A 12164-nucleotide genomic window follows, 5' to 3' on the forward strand; every position below is an offset into this window, starting at 1 on the left:
TATTAGCCTGCAGAGACCTAAAGGTCAGAGTGAGAGCAGAAGCCATGCCTTCCTTGGGACAAGTGTGGAGAAGTAGACTAATCTCCCTTCAATCCCAGGGGATATGTTTGGGGGGAGCACAGGGTGGTGGGAGGAGGAGCTACAATTAGTGCAATGAGGTTAGCAAGGCCAAGATTTTATGGCAAATTAGGAGTTGATGGAATTTTAAAAATTACTTCATATAAATATATATGTATATATATTAATAGTAGCCCAAAGATTTAGAGGGTGTCAGCATATATAAAAGCCATTAAAACACATTTTATCAAACAAATCTTTTGAATAAACATTACTTTCCCAGGTTGATCATACAACATTGCTGCACCACTACCATTCACCTACTTCAGGTGCACTGCCAGTCTTTCTCAAGTTTTAAAAAGAATCCTTTCTAGCTAAAAATGTAATGTTTCTTGCCCTTGCATCCTCCCTTGGTTCACTTTCAAAAGTCTTAACAAACCGCCTCGTCTTTTCACAAGTAAATTTGATGGTTGAGTCACATTGAATAGGCTACTCTTTTCTCCATATTGAAAAGGTAAAGAGTAAGGATTTTTTTTCTTGTTATCTTGGGAAGTAAGTTGTCCAAGGACCACCTGTATCAGAATATCCTAGGCTACTTGTCAAAATGAAGATTCCTGGGCCTCATTCCAGAATTTCTGAATTAGAAACTCTGAGGAGGGAGTCTGGGGATCTTGAATTTGAAAAGCTACCCGGCTTAGTAATGCACACTCAAGTTTGAAAACCACTGTTTCAAGATTTTGACTAAAATATTTGGTATGTGAACATAAAATATATGTTGGGATATATTTTGGGTGGGATTTCTGTACCACAGTGTATGAGACTTTATTATATTAACACTACCTAAAACACTAATGCATATTCAATAATACGTGATGATTGCCTTGTCAATAAAACTGGAAAGATCAAGCTTAGAAAAAAAAATCTGCTTTTGTTTGAACCCTTTAAGTCATATCTCAGCATGGTATTCTTTAATTCTTTAATTATTTAGCTATCATTTATTGAAAATTACTATATGCTAAGTCATATGTTGAGTCTGGGTACTAGAGATACAAAGATGAATAAGCATGAGACAGTTGTCTGAAAAAACTCATAATCTAGGATTATTTATCACTAGAATATTATCTTCTTCATACTAGGGAATTGTCACATAATCTCCTCTTGAGTAAAACTCAAGATTTGCATTAATGTATTAAGTATACATTTTGCTGATAGCAATTTCATATAGTAGGATCCTGCGACAATTTGGAAGCTAGGAAACATAAGTAAACTTTGTAAGGACCTCTGACTTCCCTCTAAGCAGGAGATTGTATCCCCCACGACTGGGGTAGGAGGCATCGCTGGGACCTTCTAATTCCATTTCTACCACCATCAATCAGTGATTTGTTGCCACTTATCCTCTTTGAGAGGAGGAAAGAAATGTGTTAGCATTAGCAAGTGTACCTGACAATAGGAAAACTGTCTCTTTCCATTGCCCCTCTAGGGAATCAGCTAAAGTGTAGGAAATGCTGGAGTCTATATGGCAGCAACCTCCATTATTGGCAGGTAGGGCAAAATATGGAGGGTCTCAAGCTGATCTCACCTACTACTCAGTAGTGCCAGAAATTGGGTATTAGTAGGCTAGCAGGGACATATTGTACATGAAGGAATTTTGTAGTTGGTCTGAGGAACAGGATGAGAGCTCGCAATTTCATTGCTGATTCATGTTTTTCTGGAAAAGTACTGAAAACACCCACTCCTTTTATTATTTCCAGAACAATATGAAAAATATTGTGAGAATTTCTATATCTTTTTCTTCCTTTTTAAAAAAACATACTTATTGAATGTTTAGCACCCTGTTCTCTTCTAGGAAATAGAGATACGGTGATAAATAAAATAAAGTTTATACCTACATGAAGTTTATATTAGTGTATATAGTATATTGGGGATAGAAAGTAAAATTACTAAATGTAAAGTAATATAAATATAAAAATGTGCTTCATTTTGGAGACATTGGCTGCTGCATTCGCCATGACTTCCAATTATATTCGTGATATTTCATAGTGTGTTTGTATTGAATGTGTGTGTGTGTGTGTGTGTGTGTGTGTGTGTACACGCACGTGTATACCTTATTGCATTCAGAAACTTCTCTGTGACCAGACCAGTCAATTCAGGATACTCCTTGTAGTGGGAAGTGGTTTTTCATGGAGACCTGCACATAATGTAAAGGGAGAAACAAAACACGTGCAAGGACCAAAAAGCATGTAGTCAACTACATGATTATTCTTTTTCATTTTTTTTTTTTTTGCTTGTTTGTGTGTGTGTGTGCATGTGTCCGTTCTGGGTTGTTTGTTTGTTTGTTCTTAATGAACTGAATGTAAGTCACCCTAGATGTCCAAGGGTCTGAGAGGTAAATAAATTATAGAGTCGTCATGGGACTAAACATAGAGGTGACAGTTAACAGTAGTATGTGGCTTTCATGAAGTTCTATGGAAGATAAAGAGTACCATCCTAGAATAGATCAGAGAGTAGAGCAACTGGAAAGATTCCCCAGGGGGAATTGTTATTCAACTGAGACTAACAACCTAATAGGAAAACAAAACACAAAGAATTTTTAAAGTAAAGTTCTAATTTTTCACTTACTTACCTAAGTACCATATGCCCATGGTGAAAATATTTTAGAGAATTGGGCAACGTATTTTCTTAAAAAGAGGGTGGGAAGGGAAATCACCTATTAACTTAGCACTTAGAGAAACCATTATTAACATTCATCAGATACTTTTTTGAACACGTATTATGTTCTAGGGTTATGCCAACTAGCCACCGTCTTCTCAGAAGGGAACATTTTAATTAGCAGGCCATATGAATAGCAGAAACTCAAATTTTAGCTCCTGTTAGCTGTCTTCAGATTTGGACTTACAAATTAGCTGGGTCTCAGTTCTAGTTGATGTAGACAGAACAGCATAAATGCAATATTCTCCTGCACACACATCATAGCACCTGCTATTGCCCCCACCTTATGTAGGTGTGAGAGTCAGACTCATTAGGTTCAAAGTTTGGCTTTGCTTTTTTTCCATCTGTTTGACCTTCGGCAGGTTATTTGACCTCTCTGTGTCTCAGTGTCTTTCTCTGTAAATTGGGTTATTAATAGCATATACCTCATGAGATATTTTGAGAAATGAATAAAATAATGAACATAAAGTGTTAATCACAGTACTTGGCACATAGTAACATATTCAACAAATGGTATCATTACTATGCTAATTACTATTATTATTATTATTATTATTACTATTACAGTTATTTTCATTACCAAGGAAACTTGCTGAAAATATATTTTGTCCAGTGCAACTCCATTATCACTACTGACAAAACAACTCAAAACACATTTCCTACTGGGGGTAGGTCAGAAATACCATCTTTACAACACACATTAAGAATCTGGGTTTATAGCTGAAAATTATAATATAATTTAGCTCAGTAGATAAATGACATTATGCAGACTAATTTTCTGTTTCTAGGTAGAAATGATGTTTAAATCTCCCTTAAATGACCTTCATGTTACAGATTTTGTTTCGACAATTTGTAACTAACTAGGTTTGTTTTATTAAAAGGAACTTTTAAGTCTAAAGCTCATGTTTTTCACATAGTGCTACATTTCTTTATACCATCAGGGACTGAAAAGGATGAGAAATATGATTTTAACTAAAGAGGTGTCTTTGGGAAGGAGAAGATTCTTAGCTGCAGATCTGTATTTTAACATGATGGTGAACAAAGATATCTAGTTTGACATGTGCCTCATAGTAGGTGCTTAAAGAATTTTTTACATTTTAAAAGAAAAGACATGTGAGTGTCAATGTAGATGTCCTATGAAAGTATAAATGATTTTAAGAGAATGATGACACAATGGAATAACACTGTATTAGGACAAAGCAGTTATGTGAAATCTCGACAATGTATTATGATAACTGTCTAAAACTGTGGGCTTGCTTGTAGACAGAACTAGGTAGTGAAAAGAAACATAGATTCTATAGTTGCGTAGCCATGTTTTTGGTTATCACATCCACCATTCAAATCACATGCTCACAGATATGCTATTTCTTGTGTCTAAACCTCAAGTCGAAAATGGAGAAATAGTGGCCTTATTATATGGTAGGTGTGTACAGTGCCTACAGGAGTCCTCGGAACATAATAGTTACTCAATAAATGATATCCATTAACGACAGCAAAAAAAACAAGACATAAAAGCCCTGGGTGCAATGAATATGAACTCATCATTCATATATATAAGTACACACATATATATGTGTGTATAGATGTATTTGTGTGTGTGCATACATATGTATAATAGTTTATTAATATAAAATAGTAATACTTAAAATTGTCTTGCTTAATGTTTGTCCCACAGTAGGAATTCTGTGAGTAAACTTTACCTGTTTAAATGACTTCATGTCAAGATTTGCTGTAGCTATTCTAGTTAAGTGAAAATAGAATTCAAAAATCTAAAACTAACTTTATCTTTTGAAAAATGATAATAAAAGCGAAAGCAACCAAAGGATTCGTTACTAAAATAGTCAAATAATTTGGACTTGATGCAAATAAAGAGCAGGGATAACACTCCACTTCAAATAGAAGAAAAAGTGAATTAACGTGAGAAACTGTTAGGTGACCCCTAATTTGAATAGTATTAATTGGAAGTATTCTAAAGATCAAAGGCTATTATTGCTCGTTGCAGTGGTAGCTACATATGGAAAATGGCTGCAGAGATTCACAATACAAAAATAGTTCATTGCTAAATTCGAAATTCTGTTAATGTCACAAACAGTGGGATGTGAAACACAAATGAATTGTGATGACAGTTGAGTCCCAAGCTGCCTATTTTTTTTCCCTCTGAGCTGCCCATATTTGGTCTTATATTTTCCTCAGTCCTGATTTAACCCATCAATATTTGTATTTTCTGAAGCTAGCACCACCTTGGAACATCTACTTAAGGATTTTATTCCTAAATGCTTCTCAGTTCCTAGGACTTTTGCTCTTACTGCTTTTCTTCCCACAGGTATGTATTCTTGAATCTTTACTTCTCAGCTCAGAGTCAGAGTTAGTTTAACTTAACAGTCTTCTAGGACTCGATATTGCTCTTTACTCCTCCATTTCTCACAAGTGTTTCGTCATTCCATTCTTGTTCATCTGCATGGCAGATTTCTTTTCCATGTTGCTATGACTTAGGGGGCACTTGCTGTTATCCTAATCATCTGCATTCATTTCCTACCGTAATTAAAACAACAACAACAACAGGGTTTTCTAAACATCAGTTTTATCTTTGATGGTTGAAGGTCTCTATGACCCTGGATTTGGGGGAACAAAACCAAATGCGCTATTTTATGAATGAATGAAGCACCCTTTTAAATGCAGCAATTCATATAACCATAAGTTAGCTTGACTTTTGGGAAATGTCATTTTAAAAAATCTCTAAAGAGTATTGTTAAAATGACCAAATTATTTCAGCTTAATGGATTTTGTAGCATGGACACCAGATCTACCTGCACGGAGGAGTAGTCCTGACTAAATATGTTTTATCTGGATTTTAGTGCAGGCAGTGATTTGGCTCCTTTTATTGAGTGACCTCTCTATACCACGCATTGTGCATTTAATTCTTAAAATAATCCTGTGAGATAGGTACCATTATCTTTACTTAATAGATAAGAAAATGTTGACCTAGAAAGGTTAAATGGCTTGTTAAAGGGTGGAAATAGGATACAAACTCAAGTTTCTAAGACTCTAAAACCCATCTTTTCTCCATTACCAAATGCTTGCACCTGGTTTTATGTTTACCTTATTGGTAGTGGGAAAGAAGTTTGTAGTATAATTTAATTGGGGGCATGGCCAATTTCATCAAAGCAAACAAAGTGATGATGAGATTTTACTGTGCTATCATTTTAATGGAAATATGAACTCAGGGCTATGGATTCACTGGATCTCCAGAAGAGCAAAGCACAGGAGTCCAGGCAGCTTTCTTCACTGCATCCTTTGGTTTTAGGAGACAGGTTGTTACTAGTTCTCATAGACCAGGAGTTTTTGACTGCCCATGAAAAACATTCTGTGTCTTGTCTTCATATTTTTTTTCCAAAATTAAAATCTGCTGATTCTTCTCAACAATTGTATTCTGTAGACTGTATCCTGTAGACTTTTCTCACACCAACTTTCTGGAAGAATTAGTAATAGTACTAGTAGTAGTACTAGTAGTATTTAGTAATTTTATAAAGCAAATATTTAAAACATTTTAAATCCATTCATCACCAATCTATATGTTTCTCTAAAGAGGCATTAATATCAGTTTACTTTCAGATGCCTCTGTATAGTTTACAGTTTAGAAAATCCATACCAAAAAATAGTATTGTCTTTTCCTTAGGATCACCAAAAATAGAGATATGTAATGTCACCATGTTTTCCACATACAGTAAAGCAGTGATAGGACTACACTTCAAATTGAGAATCTTTATTTTCCAGGGTAGTACTAAGGCCTGATTTCCTTTTTCTTTTTCTTTTCTTTTCTTCTCTTTTCATTTTTCTTTTCTTTTCTTTTTTCAATGTTTTATATATTCATTTATTTTATTTTATTTTATTTTCTATTTTTATTTTTTTAAATTTGTGATAGTCACAGAGAGAGAGAGAGGCAGAGACATAGGCAGAGGGAAAAGCAGGCTCCATGCACCGGGAGCCCAACGTGGGATTCGATCCCGGGTCTCCAGGATCGCGCCCTGGGCTAAAGGCAGGCGCCAAACCGCTGCGCCACCCAGGGATCCCTATTCATTTATTTTAGAGATAGAAAGAGAGAGAGAGAGAGAGAGAGAGAGAGAGAGAGAGAGCACGGCAGAAGGGGATGGCAGAGAGGGAGGGAGAGGGACAAGCAGACTCCCTGCTGAGCATGAGCCCAATACAGAACTGTATCTTACTATCCTGAGATCATGACCTGAACTAAAACCAAGAGTTAAGGCTTAACCGACTAAGCCACTCAGGTGCCCCGTGGACCTGATTTTCTAATTTGCCTTTGTGCAGTTGGACCATTGAGTGCCACTTTACACTCTAAGTACCAGAACTTTGTTGTAAGCATAGATTGGCCTAATTTATCACTTTACCACAACCACTTCCTCCATTTGGATCAGATCTTCTAAAAGGATGTCCTGAAATTTCCCTAGAATTTAGAAATTTAAAGTGATATTTTAGCTAAAAAAGAAAGAAGAAAGAAAGAAAGAAAGAAAGAAAGAAAGAAAGAAAGAAAGAAAGAAAGAAAGAAAGAAAAGAAAAGATAGAAGGGAAGGAAGAAAGGATGGGGATGCCTGGGTGGCTCAGTGGTTGAGCATCTGCCTTTGACCCAGGGCATAATCCTGGGGTCCGGGGATCGAGTCTCACATCAGGCTCCCTGCATGGAGCCTGCTTCTCCCTCTGCCTGTGTCTCTACCTCTCTCTCTCTCTGTCTCTCATGAATAAATAAATAAAATCTAAAAAAAAAAAAAAAAAGAAAGAATGAAACTACAACACAAACCTTAGGACCATCTTTCTTCAAATATTTCTCTGAAAAGAAAAATATGCAAACTTTATTGTATAATGCTGAGTTTTTGTTTGCACATCAAGAGGTTTTTCCTGGGATGTTTCTCTGATATTCACCTTTTCTCCAGTGGCAATGAATGTTTGTTTCAATGTCCTTCCCTCAAATTTGACCTATTGTCAATTTTGATTTTTCTTCATTATTATTTATTACTTTAAATTTAAAATGAGGTACATGTTTCATTCTTTTACTTATTGAATATTCAGAAAGTTTATTATGTGTTTGTCAATACTCACTTGGCCCCAAACCTGTTTTTTTTAAACAAATATTGCCATTTTCTATAGCTCTGAATACCTTTGTTTATTTTCACCTTTTCTCTTAATCCCCAAATTCTTCAACTTTTATTCTTCCCTGGAAAGCATTGAGTCTTAATTAAGTGAAAATTAATGGTTTTAGAAGATGAGCATAGGATGGTGCTATTTTCAGTTGTATTCAAAATGGACTTCCTGTCATGCTGTTTGTATCATTTTCACAAAAGTGATACTGCATGGATATTATATAAACATAAGGCATATTCACAAGTATTCATTATTAAAAATATGGAGGAAAATCCCATGTATAAATGTCCTCCCCCCCACAATGAATTTTGAGCATGAGAAAATATCTTTCCAACGGCAGGGTGTTATGTTGTGCTTGGTGAACTTTAGCATTTCCATCCTTTGGTGTTCATGTTTGTGAAAAATATTGAAGACTTACGACCTCTTTTTCCTTTTAGCTGCACAGGCTCAATATAATACGTTTTGAATATAGATTCAATATGGTTATAATCCCGATCATACCACATTTAAAAGCAAAGTTCTAGACTGTATTTCTCTGCCAGCATGACTCCTCAAAGAAAATGAAACCAGCCCTAACAAAACCCTCCTTAAAACAGAATAAAATGGGGCTTACAAGAGCTGTTTTGAAAAATGGTTTGAACAGTACTAACAGCCAATTTTTCAAACACGTTGTCTCCATTTCAAGCCATAGAGTGGACAGTCCACAGGGGAAAATCAATAAGGGGAAAAGATCTCTGTCACAGAAAAAAAAAAAAAACTAAACTAAAAATACCTTTAAGACCAATTCCCTCACTATGCATCTCCTACTGCATTCCACTAAAAGGTGTTGAAAAAAATCAGTCAACTTCTACTAAAATGAAGTGTCCAGACAAGCGAGTCTGTAAATAATTAAAAGAATAGACTAGAAAAAAAGAATGGGGGTGGGGCAGGGAGGAGATCAAGTACTTAAAATGTTGAATGTACCGAAAAACAGAAAACTCAGGGAGAGAAAGAACTTGTTCTTCAAAAAAAATATACTTTCCATCCTTTCCCAGTAACACAGAATTGATAGTCTGATAATAGATGCCCTGTGGATAAGGCTGGTGGGAAGAACACTGTCTTCAGAAAAGCTTCACTAGGTATTCAGTTGCCCAGGGCAATCTGATCAGAGTGTCCTTGCTTCTAGAGTTGAGTAAAACAAATCAGAATGAACAACACATGGTTTAATAGTTAACTTTTAGAACAAGGGACAGGAAGATGCTTTTATGCCACGGTCCCAGCATTCGTTCCAATCTCATTACTAAAGTCTGTTCTGAGAGCATTTACAGCTTTCCGGAGAGTCTGACTTTGGCTGAATCCTGAAGATAGAAATATAACCTTACCGACCTCCTTGTCCTGGAGTCTCCCTTAATGCAGGTGAATCTTTGTAATAAAACATGCTCTAGGATCCCAAGTATTCTATTAATATCATTATTATTAATATTATTACTCCTTTCTTATGTTGGTACTTATCTCTTCATTTTCCTATTCTATTCTAGAAATAAGTGAAAGTTTTGTGAATATGCAGAGTTACTTTCTCTGAGTTTCTCTGAGAAAGTTTATGTGTCTTCTTCCAAGTTGGAAATTTGAGATATTTTGAAATACAGTTGTATGTGCAAGTCCAATCCTGCTTTTTAAGACCAGAGACAGAAAAAATTTTAGAAACAATCTTTTATTTGACAAAGGAAGAGGACAAAGGAAGGGAGAGAATTGTATTTTTTTTTTGGCTGATTAACTTTTCACTGCTTGGTACTGTTTGGCTAGTGGTGTTTTTTATCAAGGTCTCTGCTTTCTCAGAATCCTAATCAGACTCTTCCCCTATGACTAAGAGAACCTCCCCAAATCTTAGCATCTTCTCCTAGTCTCAAAAGTAGAGTAACCATGGGCTAGGATTTAAGATACTTAATGAATGGGCCTTTGGTCATGAACACATAAAGTCCTAAGGGAAAATAATGTGCAAATTGAAGGCAAAGTCACGATAAGTACTGAGCTCGGGAACTGCTGGAAAAATCTGGTATGGGGTTGCTGTTAGTAATAGAGCTAAGCTAAACAGCAATAATAGCAACAAAACCCATACTTGTCACCTTCTCCCTGATTCCATGTAAAACGAACCACCACTGTAACAACAGCCCAGCAGAGAGACAGCGAGGCCTGTATTTTTGCTGTATGACCATGTCTCTTCATCATAGCTCCTCTGCCATATGTTAACAGTTACTTATCCCTCCTGTTTCTCAAAGATCACCTTAGTGCATGTCTCCAAAGTGTTACCATTTCCTCTTCTTCACTCTCTCCTCTTATTTGAGCTCTTTTTTTTTCTTTTCATGCGTGCAAAGAGGCTCTTTCTCTAGCCTCTTTAACACATTCACCATTTCATTAGGACAGATGGATGTTTCTGTATGATGTCTTTTAAAGTGAGGAGATAGTGAGAATAGATTTTGAACAATATTTTACCAGTACTATGGAAAAATTAGCAACTGTATATTCCATATACACATGCAGAAGCTGCATAAAATGCAAATTGTATTCATGTCTGATCTCTTCTGCATTTATATAGTGACTATTGCTGTGGCATCCAGGCACTTTGTGTTATTTCCTCTTATTATTATTTACCACCTGATCATTGCAAAGTGCTTTTTACAATCAGAGAATTTCATTAACAACCTATTCGCTCTCTCTTTGTTTTTCTGCACCCTTGCCTGTGAAAATATCAAGCATCTTAGAAGCTATATCAGATAAATTACAGCAAAAAGATAGAGGACTGCTATCAGAAGCTTGGGGGAGAAAACCATCCAAAAGCATCTCCTAAAACCCGGTTTATGTTTTGTAGTATCCAAATAATAATATTATAGAAATAATTATAAAAATTACAGAAACATTACAGATTGAACCCAACCACTAGCTATGTACTTTTATTTACCAGGATTTCCACCATTAGCAATGGTCAGAAATAGGAGGTAAGCAAGGGAAGTGTCTGCACTTCACACAAGGGGGGATCTGAGCAATTGTACCTTTTCACTATAGAAAGCTGATGACTTCTTATTGTTTCTTGAGCTGCCTTTAGCCCAGAATCATAGAAGTCAATCTGTTTTAAAATTTGAAAAGGTACTGTTAAAAAATTTTTTTTAGCTGAGAAGATAGAGATTTGTTTATAAAAAGGTTCATTGTGATTATAGATGAGAGTGTGTGGTTGGTACCTTAACAGTTTGATTGAATTAAAATCAAGTTCACTCTGGGGTTTCCTTCTCAGTTCTACTCCTTGCTTTCTCTTTGACTCCAAGCTAATTGCATAACCTCTGGTTGACTTGTTCCTCGTCTACACATTCAAAGTGAAATTCAGAAGTGAGGTTATTAATCTAACTAATGTAGACTATAACATGAATTCTCTAAATATTTCTGTGAGAGAATTTGAGATTTCTGAATAAGCAGACAGTAATAAAAATTAACAATTTTATGCACAATCTCCTCTTATCCTTAAACAACAACTCCATGGAAGTAGATGCATCAGAATCACTTGGAGTGCTTATTAAAACACAGACTGCTGGGCCCCTCTCCCAGAGTTCTGATTCTGAATCTAGGGTAAGGACTAATGATTTGCATTTCTTTCATGAGTTCCCAAATGATGCTGGTGGGAGCCACACTTTTAAAATCACTATGAGATGTAGGGTAAGTACAGAAAAGGAAATTGAGGCTAAGTGGTCTCTAGTCATGGCAGTAAAGTGGCAGAGGACAGTCAAAATTCTAAGACTCCTGACTTGAAATCTTACTATCTTTCTACTACACACATTTTTCTTTACTTCTTTTTCTTTACATACTACTTGTATGTTTTGAATGACTTTCAGTTGCCTTGAGATCCTGAGTGAAATTTCTTTATAAAGGAGTGGTAATTGGATCTTTTCCCCCTTGGATCTAGTAGCTATTCTTGTTGGATTTGTGAAAAGAGAGGAGGCCATTCCAAATTTTAGTGACTTGCTTTGGTACAAAGGGCATTTAAGACCAGCCTTATACTCCCCTTTTGGGGATCAGAGTAATGAACTTGAGTCTTCCTTGTGTTCATTCATCATAGCCCATAGAATGATATGAACAGCTTCTCTTCGGTGGACTTATGACCATGTTCTCCTGTGACAATGCTTTGTAAAAATTTCCGCATGTATATTACTTTTTCAGATAGTCAAGAACAAATGTGGTGAGGAATATATGGTGAGGCAGGGGAAAAGCCATTGCAAAGACAT

The 12164-nt window shown here is 35.9% G+C and overlaps 1 protein-coding gene across 34 annotated transcripts in view; it reads left to right on the forward strand.

Moving 5' to 3' along the window:
• ZBTB20 (zinc finger and BTB domain containing 20) overlaps positions 1 to 12164 on the forward strand; it is a 770327-nt gene that overhangs the window by 342521 nt on the left and 415642 nt on the right. For 6 of the 34 annotated variants that reach the window (XM_041729892.1, XM_041734232.1, XM_041733489.1 and 3 more), the window contains exon 1: positions 7524 to 9312. The exons of the other annotated variants lie outside the window; for them this stretch is intronic. The gene's annotated coding sequence lies outside the window, so the exon portion shown is untranslated. Of the gene's footprint in view, positions 1 to 7523; positions 9313 to 12164 lie in introns of those variants that run through there. 34 annotated transcript variants of the gene reach the window in all.

The sequence above is a fragment of the Vulpes lagopus genome, chromosome 1, assembly GCF_018345385.1.
Source record: "Vulpes lagopus strain Blue_001 chromosome 1, ASM1834538v1, whole genome shotgun sequence".
Taxonomy (NCBI): Eukaryota; Metazoa; Chordata; class Mammalia; order Carnivora; family Canidae; genus Vulpes; species Vulpes lagopus.